General features: G+C 42.2%; 1 pseudogene; it reads right to left on the bottom strand.

Moving 5' to 3' along the window:
• LOC133386877 (calcium-activated chloride channel regulator 1-like) overlaps positions 1-17,098 on the bottom strand; it is a 39,812-nt pseudogene extending 22,714 nt beyond the window's left edge.
• Between the last annotated feature and the right edge of the window lie 9,199 nt (positions 17,099-26,297).

Below are 26,297 nucleotides of genomic sequence, written 5' to 3'. Positions count from 1 at the left end.
GTGCTGAAAATATGTTAATGTAGGTAGCAGGGGAGACATTACTAAAAAGGTTCTTTCTCTTCTGGACTTGCGCCAGAGAAGGCACTCAGAGGAAGCCCTTCACCAATGACGTCAGAATCTGAGTAAGCTCATACGGGAGAAAGCATCACACAAGATATTGCAGTTCCAAGCCATGGAAGGATTTGTAGGTTAAAACCTTTAAATTTGGCCTGAAAACCAGTGCAGCCAGGCCAGAAGCTGTGTAATGTGCTCAGACCATCTGGTCCCAGTTAATACTCTGGCTGCTGAATTCTGCATCAGCTACAGTTTCTGGACCATCTTCAAAGGCAGTCCTACATCTAATGCATTGCAGTGGGAAAGGTAGTGTGGTTACAGTGCTGGACTAGTGGTTAAATCCCCACTCAGGGCTCATCCAGATGACTACAAAATGTGTGACACGCCCGCTATGTGTGTTCATTATTTTTCAGTCATCCAAATGACGTCTCGTGCTGTTACACATTTTCGCGGGTTAAATCCGCTCCTTGAAATACCGGCAAAAATGCGATTTGCTGTTTAAAATCGGGAATCATCCGCTGTGCCTTCAGGAGGTAGGATACAATACCGCGGACTTTACAGCTGATGGGCAGTTCTTGGGTGTTTCCCCTTGCCCCTTCTCATTCCAGCCAATCATGTATCTGCACTTTTGCGCATGTGCGAGAATAAGCCAGGGAAAATTGAACCAATCATCGCAATGGTGGGGTGCTGGGGGGGTCTGCAACTACTGCGCAGATGCATTTTATTTTTTGCCAGCCTGCAAACTGGGCGGCCGCTCTGGGTGAGATGCACAGCAAGCGAGAAAGGGGTGGTGGTCGGTTTCAGCCTGCCTCCCAAAGCCTTGTCAATTTCATTCTACTTGCTGGGGTTTTTGCTTCAAATCAGAAAAGCATACATTCCTTTAAGTGTAAAATCGCAAATGCAAACAAGAAAAGAGCTTCTGGTCGGTTTCAAGCCTGCTCCGGAAAGCTTTGTCAATTTCATTCTCTGTGGGAAGGAAAGGGAGAAGGGGGGGGACACGTTTCTTGCTTTTTTGGAGAAATAAGTGCATTTCCAGCGTGTGTATCTCCTTAAATATCAATGAAGGCAGAAAAGCATACATTCATTTAAGTGTAATATCGCAAATGCAAACAAGAAAAGGGTGTCAATTTCATTCTCCATGGCAAGGCAGGCGTGAATCCGACCAGCAGCCTTTCCTTCCGAGGTGAGAACTCCTTTACAGCCATATTGTGCTTTGTTGCAAAGGGGGAGAGGAGCATACGTAATTTTTTTGCTGACCAATTGGTTGATAGGGGGAGGTTTTAGAGGCGGAGCTTGGAAAAAGCAAAAAGAATGTAGGGGTCTTACCGCTGCAGGTGCGGGTGCAAAAAAGCATCTTTTTTAAATTGGGAAAGAGCGAACTAAAAGGCAAAGTAAGGACTATCAGATGACAAACCGAATATGGAAACCGTGGATTATCCCGCTCCATTTGGATAAGCCCTCAGTCATGAAGCTCACTGGCTAACCTTGGGCTATACAATCACTCAGCCTAACCTACCTCACAGAGTTGTTGTGAGGATAAACATTTATATCACCTTGACCTCCTTGGAGGAAAGGCGGGATATAAATTCAATAATAAACAATAACAAATGATCTCACTGTGAGGTTACCAGAGCAAAGACCATAGAAGCCAAAGCTGATGGAAGGCACTCCAACCCACGGCAGCCGCTTGTGCCTCCAGTGACTGTAATGAGTCTAGGAGTAGCATTCAATGCTGATCCTACTTAGAGTAGACCCACTAAAATGAATACTACTGTACTGTACTGCCTTCAAGTCGATTCCAAATTATGGCGATCCTATGAATAGGGTTTTCATGAGGCTGAGAGGCAGTGACTGGCCCAAGGTCACCCAGTTAGCTTCATGGCTATGTGGAGATTCGAGCCCTGGTCCAACACCTTAACCACTACACCACACTGGCTCTCTACTAAAATGAACATGACTAATTTGGTTTCATTAATTTCAATGAGTCTGCTCTGAGTAGGACTATGTTGAATATAACCCTAGGTGCATGCTCATGCTACAAACCTGATCTTGCAGGGGATTGAGAAAGTAGCCAGAACTGGTTGAAGACCACTTATCTGGGTCATGAAACCACCTACTAACAGCATCTCTGTTTTTTCTGGTCTGAGCTGGTTTATAGGAGAAGCTACACCTGCTGAATACCCTGATGTATTATATGCAGACAAGCCATGCCTTCTTTTATATCTGGCTACCCTATTAAGCTGAAGCATAGGAGTAAAACAATCTGGAACATTTTACAGTTCACCTGAAATCCTGTCTGCAGTCCGGCACATATGCTAGTTCCACCATGAGCTGTGGTAGGCAGATAGGCTGCAACTGTTTTGTGCTCACTGTCTCTGCTGATCTGTTGCAAATAAGTCTGAACTGTTGCTGCGTTATTAAAGGTGACAATTCCAACCCAGGAACCCTTTTCAATAATCTGTAGGAGGAATATTTCTGCAGCTTGCTTCAGTCGACCAATGCGATCATTCTGCATATGTATAAAAAACAGCATTCAATTAATGTCAGGAAACAAAAAATATTAAAAATACAATAGATCAGTATACTTAAAAAAGAAAGCTTGATAAACATGTATGAATATAGACAAATCCAGAAGGTATATGAGTATCCAAATAATCTCATCCATGCTGTGATGTAGGACATAATTCATCTGGACGTTTTCCTGTACAGGCTCCATTGAAATGGATGGGAGGTACACAAGAGCACCACTCCCTTCAGTGGGGTTTGTCCCATGGATTGTGCTCTTGGAGAATATTCATCACAACATAGTTTTGCTTTCTGTTGTACAAATGTTTATACATTGTTATCTCTTAGGCAAATATCAATTCATCTCCAGAATCTTGTTTTTATTTGCTATTTTGAAGTTATTAGTTAATCTGAAGATTGTTTATCGTGAACGTCTGCACCAGTGAGTCTTGTGTGATAGTTGAAGCTTCCTGCACATTTGAGAAACCTGAAAGACCAGACTGATCTTGCCAGAGGTCTGAATTGATTGCATGTAGTGGGATTTTTCCCTTCCTCCTTCCATTGTTCCATCCATTTTGGCTTCCCACCGCCCCATGTTTTTTCCCTCCCACACTCCATCTCTTTCTCTGAGTTCCTCTGCACCAATATGATATTGGTCTGAGGGTTGCAAGCAGCCCTTGTGCTATACTAAAGCCATCCCTTCCCTAGAATATCTATATAAATTAGATACTGTAGTTTGATAAATATCCAAATTAACCTATCTGGTAAGATAGAGTGTGTGTGAAGAGTCTTTGCTCTCCAGATGTTGAACTACAACTCCCATCCACCCCAGCAAGCATGGCCAATGGCCAGGGATGATGGGAGTTGTAATGCAGCAACATCTGGAGGGCCAAAGGTTCCCCACACCTGAGGCAGAATAAAATTTAGCTTGTTATTTCTAATACAGCATACTATTTATTACAGATGGTGATGCTGTGTTGATACTTGTTTTGACTATTGACATTAATTCCATAATTCTGGAAGAGTCTGGAAATATTTCTTCTGGGCACGGAAAACACAGACTTACCAAAGTCATACTTCCAGAAACATCAAGCACTAGACACAAAACTCTCTCCTGTGTTTGCAGCAAGGTGATAATGGGTTCAGGTGGAGGACTGCTCATTGGAGATGAACTGTCAAAGTCAGTAGAGTTCATAATTACTTCCCATGTGCTCATGTAATTGCATAGTTTATTCTGCATATTTGTTGCTTTAGTATTATGGTTACTTTTGTCACAGAACTGAGTAACCTAAATGAAAGATAAGAAGAATAGGTCAAAATAACAACCTTCTTAGCAATTCCTACTTTATGACAGCCATTCCATGTGAAGCGATGTTGCAAAAGTGGACATTCTTTGCCACACAAAAAAGGTTACAGGGTGTGATGTGGGTTTTAGTTCTAGGCATAAGTTGCCCTTTACCTCACAGAAACATAATGACAAATGTCTCCAAAGAGTCTGTTCCAGTTTGCCTACTGATCCCATGGCTCACAGAGGCATTAACTTCCTATGTCATGAGTTAATATCTATATATCACTGCAAGGGAGAGCCAAAAATGTTGTTGTTGTTGTAGTAGTAGTAGAACAACAACAACAACAATAATAAAATTAAATCCTGCCCTTCCTCCCAGTAGGAATCCAGGATGGCAAACAAAAACACTAAAAACATCTTAAAACATCAAAATGGCAAAAGCCATGCACAAGAACAAGGCGTAAGACAAAACAACTTGAGGAGTCCCTGAGTTATGCAGAAGTAGAAAAACATTGGGGGAGGAACCTCAAAAGGGGTTGAAAGAAAAGCCCAAAGAGTTGGGTAGAGAAAAGCTAAGCATGTTCTCACTCTGCTCTGAAATGGTTCACGCTCAGCGGGAGGAGGAATGCAACCTATTTCCCTTAAGTATTGGGAATAAGGTTGCCTGTTGAAGCAAGGCCCTGCTGTCTCCTTCCTCAAAGGGAACAGGTTCTTCCCTATTCCAGGACTCAGAAAAGGAGAGAAGGTTTAGTTGTACCCAAGAGCTTCCTCATAGTTTACCCAAGATTCAGCAGCTGCCCCAAAAGCTGTTTCTCCTTTCTCCCTCCGAAAAAGAGCAGTGGTTAATGAGATACCCTCACAGCTTGAGGGAAGCAGAGGAAGGCCCCTCACTGTAGATCAAGGTCCAAGCACCTCACCAGGCAAGAAGATCCCCTATCTTATAAACGGTGGAAACCTAAGTGTCCAGTACCCTCACAGCTAGCAGGGAGCACAGCCAAACTGACCATGAGGCCACGAGCCAGAAGGAAATAGACAGGTGTAAACTGGACCAACTGGCTCCAGCAGAGCACTTGGGCACCAGCCCACCTGATAACTGTCCATTTACTCACTCACCCTCTCTCGCCTACCTGCCTATTCTGTCCCTGCCTGCCTGCTCGTCTTACCTGCCTAAGAGGGGGCACACAAGAGGAAGGTATCAACAGGCTTGACAGCAAACCCAACGTTTACAGAAATACAAAGTAAGGAGAAGAAAGAATCAGAAGATTCTTTTAATATATTTTAATTAAATATCTTTTAATCTGTATTTTTTTAATTTGTGCTGTATTTTGTTTTTGTCGTTTTTGTTGTTGTTTGTTTGTATATGTTTTTGTGGTTTTTTATTATGATATATTGTATTTTACTTTGTTTGTTCACCGCCCTGAGAGCTATTTTTGCTAAGGGCGGTATATAAATCGAAATAATAAATAATAAATAAATAATAAAATAAGAGGAAGGAGAGAAGCCAGAGATGAATAAATGCTTGAACTAAATTGTCAAAGATTATTGCCCAGCCACTTTTCAACCTCAAAACTGGCTATTTTGCTTCAGCATTATTTCAGGGTTTCTTTTTTGGGGGAAGGACATGTGAGCAGCCCCCATTTTCTTTTTCCCAAAAAGCCCCGTGCTGAGGTGCTTTTTGAATTTTTGGAAACTTCAAAATGGCCACTGCCATACAAAATGGCTGCCTCCTTTGTCACTCACTGTAGGCCACTATTATAGTCGACAGCAGCTGACTATCTCCAGAGAAACACACAATTTTGCACTGTAGGTGGATTCTTCCTCCAGGATCTCATTGTATTCAAGAGATGTCTTAAATAATCCATCAAGCTGGCTTGTTGAAAAATATAAAGTCACAGTGTGCCATTCTATGCAATTGTATTTTTAATCCTGAACTACTAGGAAACCTTTTTTAAACATTTTGTTTAGTAAAAATCCCAAATATACTTTATTTGAAGGTTTAAAATATGTTCTATGTCACTTTTGCAGGGGAAGGGGGAATCACAGATTAACTGTGCATGACTAATTAGTATGTGCATGATCAATTAGCAGGACTGTGCACAGACTCCCCCGTCTGCCCCATAGCACTGATTCGGGAGGCCTGGATTGGGCTGACCTGCACTGTGGCAATCCAGGAGCCACCCATCCCGGATCCAGCCCTGGATCAATTCAGGGCAAGGGTAATCTTTAATTAGAGTTTTAAAAACCTGAATTAAACATCGGGGTGAAGGAGGAGATGCTGTATCTCCCTTTGTCCCCCTCCTGACTTAGAACAGTGCTGCTCCTTGAATCCTCCACTTACCAGCTAGTAAATGGAAGATTCCATCCATTGTGGTGCTACCTCAGGGGGTGAGGTAATGGGCAGGAAGAAGGGCAGACCTGGCTAGAATGAGAAGTAGGGTGGGAAAGGTCACACCCAAAGGCATCCACCCCCTTCTCCTTGGCAGACACAGCTGCCAGCTGGTTGGGTAGGTGCCTCTCTTTTTGCAATTTCTCCTTCTTTGCACCCAAAACAAGCATCTCCTTCCTGCTTTTACCCCCTGACAGCCCTAGATCATTCTGGGCCATCCAACCCAAAGAAATCCAGGGCTATCTCAACCCAACTCAACCAATGCCAGGATCCCCCTGAATTGACCCGATTTGGTGTTTTGTTTGTTCCTTGGCCAAATCTGGTGCACAGCCCTACTAATTAAGCCCTATGAGTTCAACTATACTTACTCTCAGTGGAGATTGGTAGCTCTAATGTCAGTAGGGCAGTGAATCCACTCCAGGTTTTAGTCCGAACTTTCAAGGAGCTGTCCATGGTGCCAAACCTATTTTGGGGGCAGGTTTCAGCACCTTGGACAGCTCCTTGAACATTCAGGCTAAAACCCAGAACAGATTCACTGCACCACTGTCATCAGAACCACCAGTTTCCATTGCTTACTCTCAAGTAAATGTGGTGAAGAGTCCATGAAATGATTTGGAGAACCAAAGTTGGTGATGGGTCTATTTTATGAAATTGTTTTCCCTTGAATTACTGGGTCAATGTCATGAATTTTTAGTTGAAATTCTATTTCTCTCCAGCCCTGGTATGATCTTCTTAGTGAATGAACCAGAAACATCTTTATATTAGTGGCAGGAATTGAAACTACAATCTCCAAATTTCATATTTAATTTAGCAAAAAATCTTGCATTTTTGAAGACATACATTGGATAATAATGAATCCCAACTGAGATTTATCATACTTACTGAAGGGAGGTTTTGCATGTACATTATAGATGCTGGAGTAGTTTGATGTTTGTTTGGAATAAATTGGCATCCAGGTTCATACAGCTGAGTTCGTTGGTCAACTTTGCATGTTCTGTATTTCCTCTGCCAAGTGGGACTATGTATTTACCAGTGATATCATCTGAGCATCTAATCAATATAATAGCAACAGGTATAGTTAGTCAACTTTAAAGTCAAGAAATAATTACACGCTGATATAAATAGTGCTGTTGTTTTCTGCCATGCCACTACTTCTAAGATAAATCCAGTGCCCACTAGCACGCATACAGTAGAAGATCAAATTGTAGAACTATAAGTAATGAATGGAGATGCTGAATAAATTGGTTGTTTCCAGACAGGGGCTTTATATCACAAACACGTGGTTCAGATCCTATTTTTATGTGTACTCGATCGGTACATTAGCTTCCACACATTCTATTTTTTTTCAGTCACAGGTTATTAGTTGCTATTCCACTAATTGCTGTCAACACATATGTGAGTGGAACCTGAAGGAATGTGTGCATGCGTTCATGTGTGTGGGCGTATAGTCCCTCCCCTCACTCACTTCTTCCCCAGCCTCCAGTACCTTTTCCTGTTCTGGGACTGCACATAGGCATTTCTGTTCCTGTGTATGCATACCTTTAAAAAAAAGAAAGAAAGAAGTTGCAGTGAAAGTGTGCAAGAGCAAACCTTACCATCCCTTGGATATCATGTTTTACAATGGGAAAAATGGGGGCTTATGCTTTGGGGGGTGGGGGAGGGCAACATCCATTTCCATCTTTTTTGTTTTGTTTTGTTTTGGCCACAGGGATGATGGGGGTTTTGGTTCAGCAACATCTGGAGGGCCAAAGGTTCCCCACACCTGTTCTAAGTACACTATGTACACTTGCATGAGCTGTCAGCAGTGAAAGATGGATGTAGCCACTTTCCCCTCATTTTATCTACTGGCCATGCTCCTGTACCCTTAACAGCAGCCTCATATGCAGAAAAAGCAAGTGAAGCTATTCATGGCAAGGCTACATCAGTTAGGGGAGTGGGACTTCCAGCCTGAGCTGGAAGATCATTTATGAACAAGTTAAAAATTCAGTGTCAACAAGTGAATCCCACTGTGATCAAGGTGATTAACATCTTAGTGCATAGGAATGCAGCATCCATTGGCTTATATATTTATTTTATGTATCAGGCTGCTGCTAAACTCATAGGAGCAGAGCAGTGCCAGCAAAAAAAAAAAAATCCTGCTGCTGCCATGTGGTCTACAAAAATGCCTCATGTGGTACATATGCAGGGGAGAAGTAGGTTACCACCTCTCCTCCTGACAAGGCTCAGTGACTCTAAGGACCACCACTTATGACAGTCAGAGGCAGTATGCCTCTGAAAAGCAGTTACCAGAAGCCACAGGAGGGACAAGTGCTCTTTGCACTCAGGTTGTGCTTGGGGGCTTCCCATGGGCATTGGCCACTGCGAGAACAGAATGCTGGACTAGATGGGCCAGTGGCCTGATCCAGCAGTCTCTTCTTATGTTCTAAGGGGTGCGTGCTTGTGTGCGCGCATGCACACATGTGCGTTGGGTGAAAGGGAGAGTGTGTGTCTGCATTAAGTGCGACCAGGTATATGTGAGTACGTGAGAAAAACTGTGTGACAGGTCCTGTCTCCACCGCACCACATTAAATGGACACCCGCTGCTATTGTTTCCTCACTGCAAAATTATGGAGAAAGTTGGGGACCTTGCAGCTAATTTTGTAGGAGTGGTTCCCTGTACAATGCTTCAACTGTACCCAAAGAGAGCTGGGCAATAGTGCAGACAGATGTACTCAAGATAAGAGGGACAACTGCTCGAATGGATTCTCTGGCTCACTTCTTGAAAAGGTACATTCTCAACTGCCTTTTATTTCATTGAAACCTTGCTTGCTCTTACTGTTCCTATTACAATTACAATATGTTAATCTGTAATTACATACAGTATTACAATAGGTTAATATGTTGTTGTTATGTTGTGGTGGTGGTGATAATATTAAAGTGACCATTTTGGGAGAAATTCCATGATTCCTATTGGGACAAAATCCTAGCATGCGGATGTTTTATTTAACAAAAGATTGCAATGTTTCTTTAGAATTTAGACAGCAATCCTTCAGACGATTTCACACATGTGAGTCCTATTAAAATCAGCTAAGAATGCTCTCCTCTACCCACTTATCTGGGAGTAGGGATGGCTGAGAATTTATCAAATTTTGGACTTGAGACCAGACTTTGTTACAATCTGCAAATGTCCTGGCTTTACGAACAGACCTTGTTGCCTGCAACCTTCTGTAGATTTTTCCAACACTGGATTTTAAACCCTTTCAAGTATCACCTCAGGGTCTCCACCACCTCTGTCACCTTCCCTCCTCCTTCTTGTCCCCAAAGCGCTTGCTTTCAGAGCTGGGACTTTGCAGGTTGATCTTCCCCTTAACGAGGTCTACAGAAAAAGCAGTGGCACCAGGCAGGGGAATATATTAAATTTGCAGGGGAGCCTCTTATCACCCCTTCCCATCTCCTCCTTCCGCCTCTCACTTATCCTTACACACACACACACACACAATCACAAGAAATGGGAGGGAAGAGGGTGAGTAGAGTGAAGGAAGAGAGAAGGGGGGAGACACATTGGCTCCTTGAAAACAGCTGATGATCCAAAGCAGAGCAGCAGACAGGCCCATATGACTTCATGTGTAAGATTGCAAGGGGTTGCAATGCTAATAGCAACAGCAGAGGCAATAATCGGGGAAAGAAAGAGCCTTCCTGTCACACACACATGCTCTCTCTCTCTCTCTTGCGCACACACACACACACACACAGATATACACAAACACACACACACACACACACACACACAGAGAGAGAGAGAGAGACAAAGAGAGAGAGAGAATTTAAAGGGACCAAAAAATGGAGGAGGTTGCAGAGGGAAAGTAGGAAGGCAGAGGTGCAGAGAAGGGGGGAAGTGGGGGAGGGAGACAGCAAAAGAGCTCTTAAGTGAGAGGCGCTTAGGTTGCTCCCATTTCCTTCTGGGCATTTCAATGAAAGAACAATAGGAGCATTATTATTTCTTGGGATGGAAAAAAGAAACCATAAAAGGGAAGGCAGGCAGAAATTAAATGAACGCAAACCATAACCACCTGCAAAGTGGGTGTAACAAGATCCAAATCAGAGCACCAAATGGACTCTGTCCCTATCTGGGAGTCAGCCTCATTGCACTTGATGGGTTTTACTTCTGAGTAGGGTTGAAGAGGAACTTTGATTCAGTTCTCAGTTCAAACCAAATCTACTAAAGTTGCACTTTCCAAAACAATATGAGAACCAAAACACAGCAGTTCTTTGAAATTTGAACTTATCCAACTTTTGCAATGCAGTTCTCCAAACAGAAAATGCACATTATTAGGAGAAATGTGCATACAAATGAATTTGTTGTTATTATGTGCCTTCAAGTCGATTACGACTTATGGCGACCGTATGAATCAGTGACCTCCAAGAGCATCTGTCACGAACCACCCTGTTCAGATCTTGTAAGTTCAGGTCTGTGGCTTCCTTTATGGAATCAATCCATCTCTTGCTTGGCCTTCCTCTTCTTCTACTCCCTTCTGTTTTTCCCAGCATTATTGTATTTTCTAGTGAATTGTGTCTTCTCATGATGTGTCCAAAGTATGATAACCTCAGTTTCATCATTTTAGCTTCTAATGGCAGTTCTGGTTTAATTTATTCTAGTGTAAATAACATTCAAAAATGCATTATATTAGGAGAAATTGTTTGCCAAAATGTGTTAATTAGTTAAAACTGCATACAAAATGTGTTTATTTGGAGAAATGTACACCAAAGTGCTGACATTTTTCATGAGGATTTTTTTTTAAAAAAAATACAAATTGCGGCAGAACTGAATTTAAGATTGGAAAAAAGAGAAACAGAGAGAACTAAAATTGACAGAGCCTTCCATCTCTACCTCTGAGTAGGCATGTGTAAGATTATTTAACTATCTGTATCTAGCTATATGCAAGGGTATGCCTTAATATATATCACACACACACAGACACACATGAGACTGAAAGGAAGAAGGGTAAGAGATGGGAGATGACAGGCCTGTGGTATGGGGAAAGAGCAAATATTTCCCCCTCTTTTCTCTCTGCATCCATAGTAGATGCACTCTTTTTGTAAGCACCACTGTGCAGACCTAGAGTCAAGATTCCAGACTTGCACACTCAAATTGGTCTGTGTTGTACATGTTCTTGTTGAGATGTTAGGACAAAAAAAGAAACATACATAGACTTCCAACTCCTGAAGAGCTTCTTCAAAGAGAACCAGATCATATATTACAAATATATTGCATATATTTCTGCCTTCGGCTCCTTTGGGAGGAAGGGCAGGACAAAATTTTGTTTTAAAAGTTGATTTTCTGTACCAGAGATGCCAGAGACAAGAGTTTCACCTTCCCTCTGGAGACCAGGGTGGGACCTAGCAACACACAGTGATTGCTCATGAATGCATGTGTGCATTGTAGGACTGCAGGTGATAAGCCACCAGAGGCAGAGACTGAAAATGGTGACCAGAGAGAATGAATGAGCTAACTGATAATAAGGAGGTGGGCAGAGAAAGAGTGGGCACTAGCTGGGGGTGAGGGGAGGCAGGACATTGCCCCACTTTGTCCTAATAAGAAATCTCTTCTGTATATCATCAAATTGCAGGTCAATCCTTTAGTGCACCACTGTTCTTCAACCTTGGGTCCCCAGATGTTGTTGGACTACAACTCCCATCAACCCCAGCCAGCTTAGCCAATGGCAAAGGATGGTGGAAGTTGTAATCCAATAACATTTGGGGACCCAAGGTTGAAGAACAGTGCTCTAGACAGTAATCCACACCACAACCAATGTAACAAGCCCAAGGCAAATACCACCTATAAAAGAACAGACATGTCAGTAGCAGACAGACATTTCGGATGGTACCTTGTTGCTTCAGGCTTGTTGTTTACTCCAGTATTATAGAAAGGTGCATCATAGTTATATTCATCAAAGACACCCCATCTGAGATGAGCTCACTCATGGACAAAAACTTTGCCTGTGGAAAACCAGTAAAAAACCTAATTGTGACATTTTTTTAAAATGTACAATATACAGTTAGGTAGACAGTGGATATAACATCTCCCCAAAGAATTCTAAAATAAAATTGGAAATTCTTTGCAACCATACCAGCAATTAAGTACCTATAAAAGGGATAGCCTTTTTAATCTGGGAAGCTCCCGTATTTTTTTAATAAGTTGTGCTGCTGAGGAAATGTTGGAAGATACAACTATATTTCTACTGTTTAACAGATAAATACATTTTGATTTGGCTTTCCTTATCATGACCCACGGAACCATGCACTGTGCAACAGACAACTCAGAGGAGGAGGAGGCTCCAGCTTCATTCTTGAGGGAAGAATTTCCAGGAGCTTCTTCAGGACCCTCCCAGCCAGAGGACATAGCCCCCCCCATTGATTCAGAAGAAGGGTCCCACACAGTATCCCTGTCTCTTCAACCCCACAGGAGTCAGAACCTACTACAGAAGGACTAGGAGAAGGTCCTTTAACAACCAGACACCTCCACTGGGGAGATGAGGCTTACTACACTGCAGGTCAACTCAACGTATACAAAGTTTCTGTTCAGTCTAAGTATTTCCAGAGACAGTATCTTGTATAGCTTTCTGTTGTTAAATTATTTTGTCAATGTGTTGGCCACCCTGGGCTCCTTCTGGAGAAAGGGTGGAGTAAAAAGGCAATCAATCAATCAATCAAAGCTGCATCAGTAGGACTGTGGATCCCTGCCATGGAGTCTCGCCTTGAATTTCTGACTCAGACCATCGACCTGAATTATTGACTTAGCCTATTGGTGGAACATGGCTGAGCTTCCTCTGTAAACCTTGAGCTCTTACAGAACAGGATGTTCCTCAGCTAAGTACATTTTAAGTCGTTAATGGCTTCAGATTGAGGGGTATTATGGAAATGGCAATCACAGTTCATATTATCTTTTGAACACTTGACTATTTAACATTTTAATAATAAAAACAGACAATTTAATCTGAATTAACAGATACTACCTCGTGATCCATAAACATCAAGCAAACCATCATTTGTCAGGAAGTTAGATGTGAAATGAATGTATCGCCCCCGTTCCCCACATCCACCGTACTGCAAAGTGTAGGGTTCGTCACCATATTTCAGGAAAGGACTGGCCACTATGACATCTGCCTAAAATACAACAGAACTTGGTTGGAAGCTTACCAAGAAAAGAACAACACATACCTTTAATATTAAATTTATATGGTAATTTTTGCTCAGACAAAGACTTTGTTCTGTAAAGAAATGCCTAACACAAAATTCTCCTAAAACAACTGGGATCTTTTTTTGAAAAAATACTTATGTAATTCATGGGACATGCAGCCTAATATTATGCAGAATTTTCTTTGAATGAAGTCTTGATGTATTTAATTGGGCTTATGCCCAGTAAGAGTACATAGGATTGCAGGGTTAGTGTCTGTTATGTTTGTATTGTGTATTGTCACAAAGTTAGAGTACCTCCAGACTGTCAATATTTTGCACATAATGGGAAATTTAGGTTTGTGTAATTAGATTAAAATCTTCTGTTCCCCTAGCACAAAAAATCACTTATTATAAAAAATTGTGTTTTGCAATTTGCAGAGTGATGGAGAAATATGTTGAAAAGCAATGAATGAACAAATGATTAACAGGAAGGTGAACAATCACCCTGCAGGGAAATCAGAATGAATGCTCATTGTCATATAACCTTTTCTGGGGAAGGAGGCTCTTATTTTGGGAACTGTCTCAGGGCCCCCAAACACCATACTTGCATCTGGCACTGGGTGTATGTGTGTGTGTGTGTGTGCCCTTCTGTGCCACTAAAGGGAGCTCGACATTCTCCCATCTACAAGAGTATCAAATTGTATACAGCCCAATTCTATGAATGTTTACTCAAAAGTAAGTCCAGTTGTAGTCAAAAGTACAAAGTGAGTATGTATTAGATCACAGTCTTCTTTTATATTTTTGCCCCAATAATTTCCCCTCTATTTGCCCTAATATTTCTAAAAATACCACTAGTACAATTAAATTTTAAAGAATACCCTAAACTTACCTTATAGGATTCTGTTGTTACTCTTTTATATTCACCTTTCTGTGTCCATGACAAAGGAATTAGAACTTTTACAGTCTTGAAATAAAATCTTTTCTTTGTAGCAGTGAAGAGATAAGTAGATGCCTCTTTAACCATATCCTAACAGAGAAAGAAAAGACTTATGTGTTCAGTGGCTGGTGTTTGCATTTGACTTTATGGAACGTGCACAGGTCTTTTCTGCCCTCCTTCTTTCCTGAATATGGAGGTCTTGCATGTTGAGAATTTGGGGGGACAGGCATACTTCTGTGAAACCCATTCTCCAAGAAGATGGTACATACAGTCACATACTTGCAACTGGCACTTGTGTGTGTGTGTGTGTCCTTCTGTTCCACCAACTGAAACTTGAAATATAGAGATTTTAATATACAAATCTATTCCTGGCATGAAAATGAGTGCAAGAAAAGCTGTGCCTGATTAATGATAAGCAGCACAGAGAAATGAGGCATTTTTGTTTTATTTTTTAAAGTGGCAACCATGTTCTTTATGCAAGTCCACACTGTGCAACAACCTCAGTGCTAGGGTGCACAATCAGCCCCATTTAGTGAAAAAGGGACCTCCATGTTGCTTACTAAGCCTGAGGCTGTGAGCACACTAGTCGCTTACAGCAAAGCATTTCCATTGGCCACACCTGGAGGGGCAATGGGTTGATCTGCTGATCAGCTGCAAAATCTGTCTAAAGCGAATTTAAAAAACACACACTTGAGCTGATCCCACCAAGTTTTACAGTAAAAAGGGGCAGAGTTTGACTAGCTTTGTGTGTCCTTGTTTTCAGAAAAGAGAGGTGGAGACGCCCAGGAACCTGCAGAACGGCATCTCTACCCTTAGAGACAATTTGTAGCAAAGTATGAAGTGGGACATGTGTACATTTCTCCTTCAACTAAGTGGGACAGGGGCACAGGAAGATCCCAAAACATTTGAACATTAGGGAGGAAGCTGAAATCCAGGACACCAAAATAATCTCCCTCTTCTGGGGACTGCTGCCATCTGAACTACATCAAGCATGGAGGGGGGAAAGGGTCCTACTTGCTAATGTCATCCCATTTCTGGAATTATCTTTTCAGGAAAGTTTGCCTACCCCAAGGCCTTTTTAGAGTAATACAAATACAATTTTATTTTCCATGGTCCTTTAATTTTCAGTTTTTATCTGTGCTGCTTTATGCTGATTTTATCTTCCAGTTACTGGATTTTATTGTTGTTTTACAATGAGTTAGTTTCAGAAGAAGTTAGTTGAACTCAGGTCTCATTGAAAGCAACAAATTAAGCAATAGCTGCAATCTATGCACACTTATCTGGAACGAAGTCCCATTAATTTCAACAGGAATTAAGTGCCACTAACAGCATGTTACTATGCTTGTCTGCTCAGAAGTTCAAGTGAGTTCAGGGGGACTTACTCCCAGACATGTGTACAGATTGAAAACTAACTTTATCCACATGCGTAATTGTTTTTAGATGTTTTAATAGTTTTATTACTTGTGCATTTGCCGCCCTGGGCTCCATTGGGAGGAAGGATAGGATATAAAATAAATAAATACCTTTGTATCTTATTCTGTATTTTATTGTTTTACTTACAAACCAAGGCGAAAATATTTTTTATTCAATAGCGGCCTATGAATTCTTAAAAGAAGATAAAAACCTAAATGCATACATGCGATCCACGATACCATATTTACTTTAGACATTTGAAAATATTGTATGTTTGTTGCCCCCTTAAGTTAACTTACTTCCATATCACGTACTATCCTGAAAATTGTTGCCCACAGAGCTCAATACACTTTGATCAGTAAAGAATCCTATAAATTGTACATTTTTACATCTAATAGTCAAACCTTGCACAAAATTTACATCAGTGTACAGGCCGGTGTTCTGGCTCAAAGCTAACAAACCACACAAATAGTGGCATGTTGAGCTTTGAGAGTTCCACTGCTGTTTCACCATTATCGTCATTCTTCTATTTATTTCCAGTGTCCAGGCTATGAGTGCCATTGCTTAAGCATCACCCATTCACAAAAGGGCCATTTCAGCAGGCTTGGGGGCAACCCACGTTTTTCAGGGGAAAAAATCCAGTTTTTAGGGGGGGAATGCTTAAGGGAGGCACCTAAAAAGCAACCTAATGAGGACTAAATGTGCTCACTGGCCACAGAATGCTGACTGATTGTTGTGGAAGGGGGACTGGATGGGGGGGAGGGAACAAAATGGATTATCCTGTTGGGGAGCTGATTGGAACAGTGGAGAGGAGCACTCCACACTGCAACACTGCTTGGATGGCTTTAAAAGAAGATTAGACAAATTCATGGAGGACAGGGCTATCAATGGCTACTAGCCGTGATGGCTGTGCTCTGCCACCCTAGTCAGAGGCAGCATGCTTCTGAAAACCAGTTGCCAGAAGCTTCAGGAGGGGAGAGTGCTCTTGCACTCGAGTCCTGCTTGCGGGCTTCCCCCAGGTACCTGGTTGGCCACTGTGAGAACAGGATGCTGGACTAGATGGGCCACTGGCCTGATCCAGCAGGCTCTTCTTATATTCTTCTGTTCTTGCAGATCCCACCTGTATACTTGAATGAGCAGGGGATGGTGGCGGTTCCAGTAGCACCGTGGAATCTATGGTTGCAAAATGCAAGCTGCATTTTTTCCTAGCATATCCCAATTTGACAAAGTCATTGATGTGTTGTGTAGTCACAATTAACCATCTTACCTTTATGTCGGCAACAATCTTGTTGTCTTCAGTTACTCCAGGATTGATTGCAATGACAATGTCTTCAAACTCACCATTGTTGAGCTTGACCATGGTGCCCATCACCCCACGTAGTACTTGCAACGCCAACAGAAGAAGCCACCAATTAAGCATCATCTTCGCTTGCATCACTTACTCCAGCCTCACGGAGAGAAATAAAGGCACAGACAGTAGTATAGTGGCAAATTCAGAAGTGCTGGGTCCCTTCATGATAGTCAAAGCCACACACCCTCCCATTCTCTCTTTTTTTTTTTGCTGCTGCTGCTATGTTAAGAATGAGATCCGTATTAATGCCATCTCCCACAACAACAGATACCCCTACAACGTAGTTTACCGTAGTCTCTTCCCCCAAATATTTTTCTCCCAATTGAGCCCACTCCCAATATCGAAGCTTGGCTAAGGAGAAAAGCATCCATAGGATCCATGTGGAAGGATGAATCACGGACTGGGGAAAGTTTAGTACACCCCACCACCCTTAAAGTCCTTTTGCTGTAGAGATCCTGTTTTACACACAAGATTAAGGCAGACCTGCTCTGAAACCAACAGGCCTACTTCCATTTCTAATTTGGTCACAAAGACTCCCATTTTCCAGTGCTGACTTTGGGCTCTTCATCAGACAAATGTGACTAACTGCTATTGGCATACATAGCAACTCTCCTTCCAAGGCAAACAGCAGCTTTGGAGAGTGCAGGGGATTGGTTAACTGCCCTCTGTTCCACATGACAAGGGATGGAAGAATCTGTCAGTTTTGGTTCTCTTAGTCTTAAATCTTAAATCCAGTCTTAAATTCAGTTTTCCACATTCTGCAGCAATTTGTGAATTTGTGAATTTTTATTTTAAAAATTCTGCAGCATTTTACCGTGAATTTCTCCTAACATTTTTGTATGCACTTTTGACTAATGTACATATATTTGCAAGCAATTTCTCCCAATAAAATGCTATGTTGTATTTTCTAATGTATTCATTTTTATGTATACTTCCCCCTAATATATGCATCTTTATAAACATGGTGTGGTTGGCAAACTGCATCGCAAGATTCAGATAAATGTGATTTTTAAAGGATGGCTGTGTTTCGCTTCTCATATTGTTTTAAAAAGTGCGAATTTGATACATTTGGCTTTAAATATTGTTATGAGTATGGGGGGGGGCTGGAATGGATGATTTCTGTGGGTCACCTTTCCAGCCTCTGATTTGGAATCCTATGCCTGGGAGGCTGGCTCTGCTAGCCAGATGAATCTCCTTTGTTAATCAAATAGAGTGGCTAGGTAGTTAATGGTCCTATTTAGTTGCCCCGGCAACTGATGAAAGGGGCTAGGAAGATCCTTTTTGTCATTTTAAACTCTACTGGAGGAGAGTCTCCCCCCCCACTCCTGGGTGGGAAGAAGTGTGTTTGGGGTTGGTAGTGTGTGTTCTGGAGAACTAGGGCTGCAGGCATGCGGAGAGGCTGGCTCCCTGCATCGTGGCGATAGGATGCCCCTGCACCTAGATGGAAAAGCTGGATATTAGACTGCTGATGCCTTGAACCCCTCCATCCTAAGCTCAGGTTGGAATGTGTGTACATAAATAAACCATATTTCATAAAGACACCGCAGTCTCCGCTGACCTTCTTCCCAAAGGAAACCAAACCCTGGATGGGCGCAGGGACCCCCTGAAATCTCACCGCTCGGAGATTGGGGGAGGCGCGCAACAATATGAACTGAATTTCTCCTCCATCCCCACACATGACAGAGTCCTGATTCTGATCTCCCCTGGCCTCTATTTTGTTTTTTTAAAAGAGGGCAGACACAAAGACATACACTTAATACAACGTGTAATTTGGACCTGGGTTTTTGGTATACTTGCAGTTAGCGTTGTTTTAACAAAATAATTAAATCACACAAAGAGAATGGAAGCTGCCACCCAATACCCACTTACCTGGGAGTAAATCCAATTGAACAGAATAGGACTTCTTCTGAGTTCTGATTATATATGCATGAGGCTTGTACTATAAATTCCTTGCTGCTGTTTAGGTCTCTGGTTTATTTTAAAAGGTTCAGGATCCAGGAAATGGACACAAATAAGCCAAGTGTCTGCCCAATTTCCCTTTAAATAATTTCAAAACCAAAGTCTCCGCCCAATTTCCCTTTAAACCATTTAAAAACCAAAGTGTCCACCCAATTTCTTTTTAAACAATTTCAAATCCCCCCCAGGACTAAAAAGAAAGAAAGAAAGAAAGAAAGAAAGAAAGAAAGAAAGAAAGAAAGAAAGAAAGAAAGGAAAACATTAGGTCTAATTGTGCTATGGCCAAATGAACTCGGTTGCTTCTTTAGGTCAGCCCTGTCCTTTTAAAAGCTATCATTAGAATGTACTTCTAGTTCCCTGCTGAGATTTTAGTCTCAGCACCCCACATTCTTGGCTGCCTGTCATTCTGGAAGCTGAACGAGGCCAAGCTGCAAAATCTTCTGCACTTATATTTTCAATTTTAGTTTCACATGAGAATTTTGCTGGGCCAAACAGAAAGGCATATCCAAATGACCACTGAAGTGTAGTGTGAATGCACACTGCCCTGCAGCTTGAATAAAGTTATGAAGTGTGTGTTTGATGGCCATTTACAATCCTCAAGATACTCTTTTGGTCAGTAGACTTTTTAGACTGATTTTTCTTCCACTTCCCCAGGTACTATATAAGTTGATGCCTGGCAAAGGGCCGTCATCCTGTGGCTCTCAAAGCAGGGCAAGCAGTCAGAGCATAAGACAAAGAGGACCTTAATGGAGTATCAGTCCAGACAGAATGTGTATGGAGAGAGTATGGAGAGTATGGAGAGAATGTGTATGGAGAGAGAGGAGACAAAACACCACATGGTTCTAATGTGGTAATGGTGCCCCACTTCAGGATAGGGTTGCCGGGTCTCTGGTTTTTGCCCGGTTACTCCAGATTTCTAGGGTCCTCTCTGGGTTTCTGGGTGAGTCACCTTAATCGCCAGACTCTTGGCTTTCATTTTTAAAAAATTAAGTTTCTAGGTGGTCTGGTTCACAAGATATATACCAAAATGTCAGCTCTGAATTTTAGGTTGGGTAAATGAAGTTCCTTATCACTTGAGGTTGCAGTCATGTGTACGCTTCCCTGTTTGAATAAGCCCCACATGAATTGGGACTTGCTTCTGAGTAAACAAACATAGGATTGCACAGTAAATATCTTTACCCTTTGTGTAAATAATAAACGACTTTGACAGTCATGCTTATATAAATATTTCTTCATACTATGTCCCAATAAGTATCTGATTTTAATGTCACTCCCTTCCATCCAAAGAAGCAACAACAGTTGTTCTGTAATGAAATTAGGCGCAGCTTGGGAATTATAGTGCATGTGGTGTTAATTTGACACAGTATAGAATGGGTTAACCAGATCTAACATAGAACTAGAAAAACAAAATTCCTAAAGGTGCCTGCGAAGGCCAAATGTTCTGCTAGCTTGTTCATCCCATGTAACTGAATACTATCTAAGTAGATAGTGGCTAGGAATGTGTCTTGTTAGGAGGAGGAGGAGGTAGAAACAGCACAGATGACCGATCAAGGCCAGAATGCTGACTCAATGCAAGGCAATGGAGAAAGCCTGGGAAAGTTACTAACAAGAAAGGAGGGGCTGTCTTAGGAGGGCTTTCGGAGTACATATCACTTGTAACTGTGTAATCATGCTTCAGACGGGTTTTCGGATAACCTGCTCTCCTTTTGCAAAAGATATTGGTAATCAATAAAGCTGTTGTCTTTAACTTTCGTCTCCCATCTGATGTATATTTGGAGCTTCCTCCAGATGCAAAGAACCATTTTTTTGGTGTAACAATTCCATGTGCTCAGCTCAACTCACTGATGATGCCCCTTGAACCCACTGATGATGCACCTTGTTGGCTGCATGCCCAATGGTGGTAAAAGAGAATTCACATACTGGGCAGCATGGCTGCAACTGCTGTTGTTCCGATGCTGCTGCCTGTGAAGTAGGGTTGCCAGGTTCATAGCCTGAGACTGATCCTGTATCTTTAGGAGAAGAGAAAGTCAGCCAAGTTGCAGGTGTTCTTGCAACCCTGTAATGAGAAAAACCACAAGGTGGAATTCTCCCTTCCCCCTGCACAACTTTTAAAGATATAGAAGACCTCTTGGAGGCCAGGCCTGGCAACCAAGAGGTCTTCTGTATCTTTAAAAGTTGGGAAGGGGGAAGTCCACCTTGTGGTTTTTCCCATTACAGGGTTGCAAGAACACCTGCACTTGGCTGACTTTCTCTTCTCCTAAAGATACAGAGTCAGTCTCAGGCCATGAACCTGGCAACCCTACTGGGAAGGTAGACCAAACCATGTATGTTTTCTCTCTGCCAATTATTATTCACTGGAATTGTGTTGGCTGTCAAAGTGAGTTTATAGCAGCCCACAGGGTAGACAGAAAAGGGTAGAGAATCTTCTTACTCATTTCTCAGACCTCTTTCTGAAGTGAAGGGTCAAATCTTTACAGACCCTCCTTCCGGAGGCATGGATGGTAACATGTCTTTACGTCTTTACAGACGTTTGGAGCAGCCATGTTAAAAGATAGGGACAGGGCATTCCAGGCAGGGGGTTGCTAATCCTGCTTGGATATAGATGTTTTTGCTGAGGATCCCTAGTCAAGCTTTACCAACAGCACAATCTACTGAGAAGTAAGTCCTACTGAGTTCTACGGGGCTTACTCCCTTAGTAAGTATGTCCAGAACTGCAGCCTTCGGGGGCTCTATCTTTACTCCTGGGTGTTCCCATCTAACATCTCCACAACAATGCCATTCCAACAATAGCCTTCTGGTGACTGGCCTAGCCTGAGGGCATTTAAACCCTTCTTGCCAGAAGCAAGTAGGCTAGATTAAATGTTCCCTATCCAGGCTCCATCTTTTAGCTAATATTTCTATCTTACTTTCCAATCAGAGAAATTTTTTATTTGAATTGTATGCTTCAAGCAACTGTGGTTGATGCTTAATAACATTATTCAGGCCTGCCCTGTAACGTCACTTGGACCCACCCCTGTGACATCACTAGGGCCTGCCCCTGAAATCTCAGGTTATGGGATGCTTCTGACCTTGCAGCCCTACTTCAGGAATACTCTCCTTCTGGAGGCATGGATGGCAACGTGTTTGTTGGCAGTTCCCTTTTCAATGGAAATGTACTTGTTTGTTCTAGCTTTTGGTAGCTATTGGTTAGACTGTTTTTGAGCCTTGGGTCTGTTTTGTTTTATAGTACTGATTTTGTGGTTTTATTATTGATGTTGCTGATATTTTACTATTATCTTGTGTTCTGTGATTTGTAACAACATAATTTATTTATTTTTACGTAAACCGCTTTGAGGTCACTTGTGACAAAAAGCAGTATATAAGCACATGAAAGGAAAGAAGAAAGGAAGGAAGAAAGAAAAAGAATAAATCCCAGTGCATTATGGCTTTATTCTTAGGCCTCCAGGTCAGGGTGCAGAATTGTAGCCCATGCTAATACATTTAAATGGCCATTTAAATTAAACAGAATTTTAGTCCGTTTGTATACTGAGTCTTTCAGGTCAGGATCCCAGCCAATCCTGTGACCATTCAGAAGGCTTATTATTTGGCCATTTGAGGATGGCCCCTGATATCCTATGTGTAGGGAATTTGACATAATCCCATGGCTAGTTAGAAGGTACCTATGGATTGCAATGGTTATTCTCTAACATCTGGAGGAAGCTATAAGACTAATCCAAGACTGTTAGGGACATGCAAGGCCAGCCCATGGTATTTTGGTGCCTGAGGCAGAAAGGCAGGTGCCATCCCCCTCCCCAAAGCTTCCACACCAGATACAAGGGCAGCTCCACATAAAGTATGTTACAGTAATCCAGTCTTGAGGCCACCAATACATGGACCACTGTAGTATAGATATTACTGTAAGTAACTCTTCATTAGGATGATACAGCAAAAGAGGTACATCATCAGCTAAAGGCTCATTAGGCGTTTTTGCCCTCATGATCATACCTTCTAATATCTCCACTGCCTCTCAGCCAATGACTCCAGTGAAGCACAAAGCACCCTGCTTCGTCCCTCTAAATAAATCAAAAGGGGCTGAGGCTGTGGACACAAGAGCACTGGATGTTTTTTGAATGACTGATAGGAATTGTCCAAATGTATGCCTTTGTATTACTTTTAGTAAGAAAGCCCAAATTAAACAATCAATTGCTTTCCAGGCATCTAAAGCAAACAGCACCAATGGATTCCTCTGTTTCATATAGTGCTGGACTAGATTTTGTAACCTTATTATCAGATCAGATATCTGCAGGGCGGTGCCAGGTATGAGGGGGCCCTTGGGCACCAACACCCCTCTGCAGCTGGTGCAGACTTGAATAGGCCCAGCCACCCCACCTCTAACATCAGTGCACTAACATGCTATGTGCACACATCTTTGCAGGCATCTGTGGTGGGCTTTTGTTTGCACATGCATCAGCTGTTTTGTTCAACTTTTATGCTGCTGTGTTTTTCCAATGACAGATGAAGCTCTACTGTGAAAGAAAGGGTGAGGCTGCTCTCCTAGAAACATCTTCAACAATAAAAGTCAATTTCACAAGGAGGGTGAGGTTTCTCAGGGCTTAGGCGAAGAATTTGTGTTCTTGTTTATCAGGTAATTGCATATCACACCCTTGTGATGCATGGTGGGAAATAGCTTGCCCAACCCAAAATTATTCAGTTTGCATTATCTGTTTCTTTCCTCTGTCTCCCACTTCCATGGGTATTCAGTATCTCAATACATTTCCACTGGCCATCTGAATATTATTTTATCTTTTATATTCTTGTAATTTAAGATGACACTAGGTGGGATAATTCATGTTAGAGACATGACAGAAATTATTTGACAAAGTACCTGACCATTTTCTCTTTGGGCACTGATTTCCTTATGAAAATTTCTTGAAGGGTTTCTGTCTCTGCACAGTTCTGTACTATGCCCAAAGGCGGGGACCAAAGATTTTGGGTGGGGGCCAGGCAACACCACCAAACAACTCAAGCTCCTATCTTGGTATGACATTCTTGGTGCTAGCACAATACTAACATATTTTGGGTTTACTCTGTTTAGGACTTAAGCTGGATGCAACTCTTTAGAGTTTATAATGCTGTGGCGCATCTGTGGTGCACTTTGCTGGTGGTACTTGTGAATGGCAATAGTTTTTACAATTCAATGGGTTAAGGGCCTCCTTCAAGGCAGTGGGCACCACTCCCTTGCACAATGAAGCATTCACCATGTCCTGTAACCACTTGGTCAGCCCCCACAGCAGTTTGATTTCCCCAGCTATGACAGGCAGGAATCCAGAGGGCACATAGTCAGGCTCATATCTCCCAGCACCCTCTCCAGATCATCTGGCCACATAAGCTGAAATTGATCCCACAAAGTCAGATAGTATGCAGGATTGGACCCCTTAACTGGAACTACAAAAGTGACAGTAGCATCTAAACCACCATGGACTTGGGTTACTTTGTCCTCAGAACTGCAAACTTGTGGAAATGAAAAGATTGGAAAAATTAGAAATTGAGATAAACCAAAATGGCCACATTCACTCATTGCTTCTGGCAGCCTGCATGAGTACTTATCTGATTCTGTCCCTTCAAGACAGGGGACATGATAACAGCTTGCCAAAAGGTGCCAGAAACCTAGACAATAAGGCATGGTTGATGTTGCCCATCACAATTGCCTGCCATGTGCATTGACAGTTACCTCTGCCCCTCCTAGTACATTTCATGCAGACATTCATGTAAAACAATCTTGACTTTTAATGCTTCTGCCGATTCCAATATGTAAGAAATACTTTGAGTAGCTCTGAGGGGACGGCTGGGTAACACCCATCAAAAAAGGAGCCCCAAATTGCCACCTGAGCAGTTTGGCTCATTACAATTCATGATAGGGCTGGTCCTGGATCATGATGTGTATAATTCATTTCATGCTGAATCATCATTTACACAAAGGCAGTACTAAATAACCATTAAAAAAGGTAAAGGTGTCCCGGCACTTATAGTGCGAGTCATTATAGTGCGACTCTTAGGGTGAGGTCTTGCGACGTTTACTAGGTAGACCGTATATATGGGGTGGGATTGCCAGTTCCTTCCCCAGCCTTTCTTTACCCCCCAGCATATGCCGGGTACTCATTTTACCGACCACGGATGAATGGAAGGCTGAGTGGACCTCAACCTCTTTTACCGGAGATTTGACTTCCTCCTTCCGTTGGAATTGAACTCCGGCCGTGAGCAGAGCTTTGGCTGCGTTACCGCCGCTTACCACTCTGCACCATGGAGGATCTTTACATAGATCAAATTTGAACCAGTTCTGCAGAAAACATGGCAGTGAAAGCTACAATAGCTACTGACTTGGCAGGTGAAACAAAGATCTCCATTTATAAAGAACATTAAGTGTGGGATTTCACTTCCTTTATATAAGTTACCTGTATGCTCCATGCCACACTTTGAGAATACTTGTGCTGTGGAGGGAAGCCAACTACTTGGAGACTGGGTACTTGTGTTTAGGACTCTGTCAAAATATGTCTTGGGTAGACTGGCACCCAAGGGGATGCGGGTACTGCCCAAATTGGTTGGGGGAATTGTGTGCACCTACTGTATAAATTTAAACTAACTTGATTCTACAAAATAACTTGTCACATTAGTCTCTTGAAAAATAACAAATAGATTTTAGCTGCACAGAGCAGATATGATTAAAACAGTTTCTATGGGCTGCAATGTGAAAAGGATAAAGATGATTTAGTTACCTTTGCAATATATGAGACCTGTCAAAAGGCAAGACATCTATCTGACCAGGGATTCTTGACCAGCCCATGTCATTATGAGCTCAGCTCAGTTTTGGAGAAAAGGCTGGGGAACAAAGCCAAAAGCACTACTGATCATTATCATAATCTCTCTCTCTCTCCCCCCCCCCCCCCGTGACCTAGTCAGTTCAGGAGAAAACTGAGCTTAGTTCCAGAGAAAAAGCTGGGGAACAAAGCCAAGACTAATAAAGATCAGTGGTGTTCTTTCTCTTATACATGGATACACATATGTGCACACACACACACACACACAGAGCGCGCTGAAAAACTACTCCCAGTCAATTCCTGGTTGAAATGGGCTCTACCTCCTGTGCAGAACCATTGCTGTTGATCCATGTTTCATAGTTGTATGGGTTGATGCTGGCCATTTTGGAGAAAGCTATTGTTAATTTTTCTTTTTTTGGATTTCTTTGCTGGATTCTGAGGGCTATACAGAAAGAGCA

Source organism: Rhineura floridana, chromosome 6, assembly GCF_030035675.1.
Source record: "Rhineura floridana isolate rRhiFlo1 chromosome 6, rRhiFlo1.hap2, whole genome shotgun sequence".
Lineage (NCBI taxonomy): Eukaryota > Metazoa > Chordata > Lepidosauria > Squamata > Rhineuridae > Rhineura > Rhineura floridana.
The sequence above is the reverse complement of the archived record's forward strand: the minus strand, read 5'-3'. Positions and strand labels throughout refer to the sequence as shown.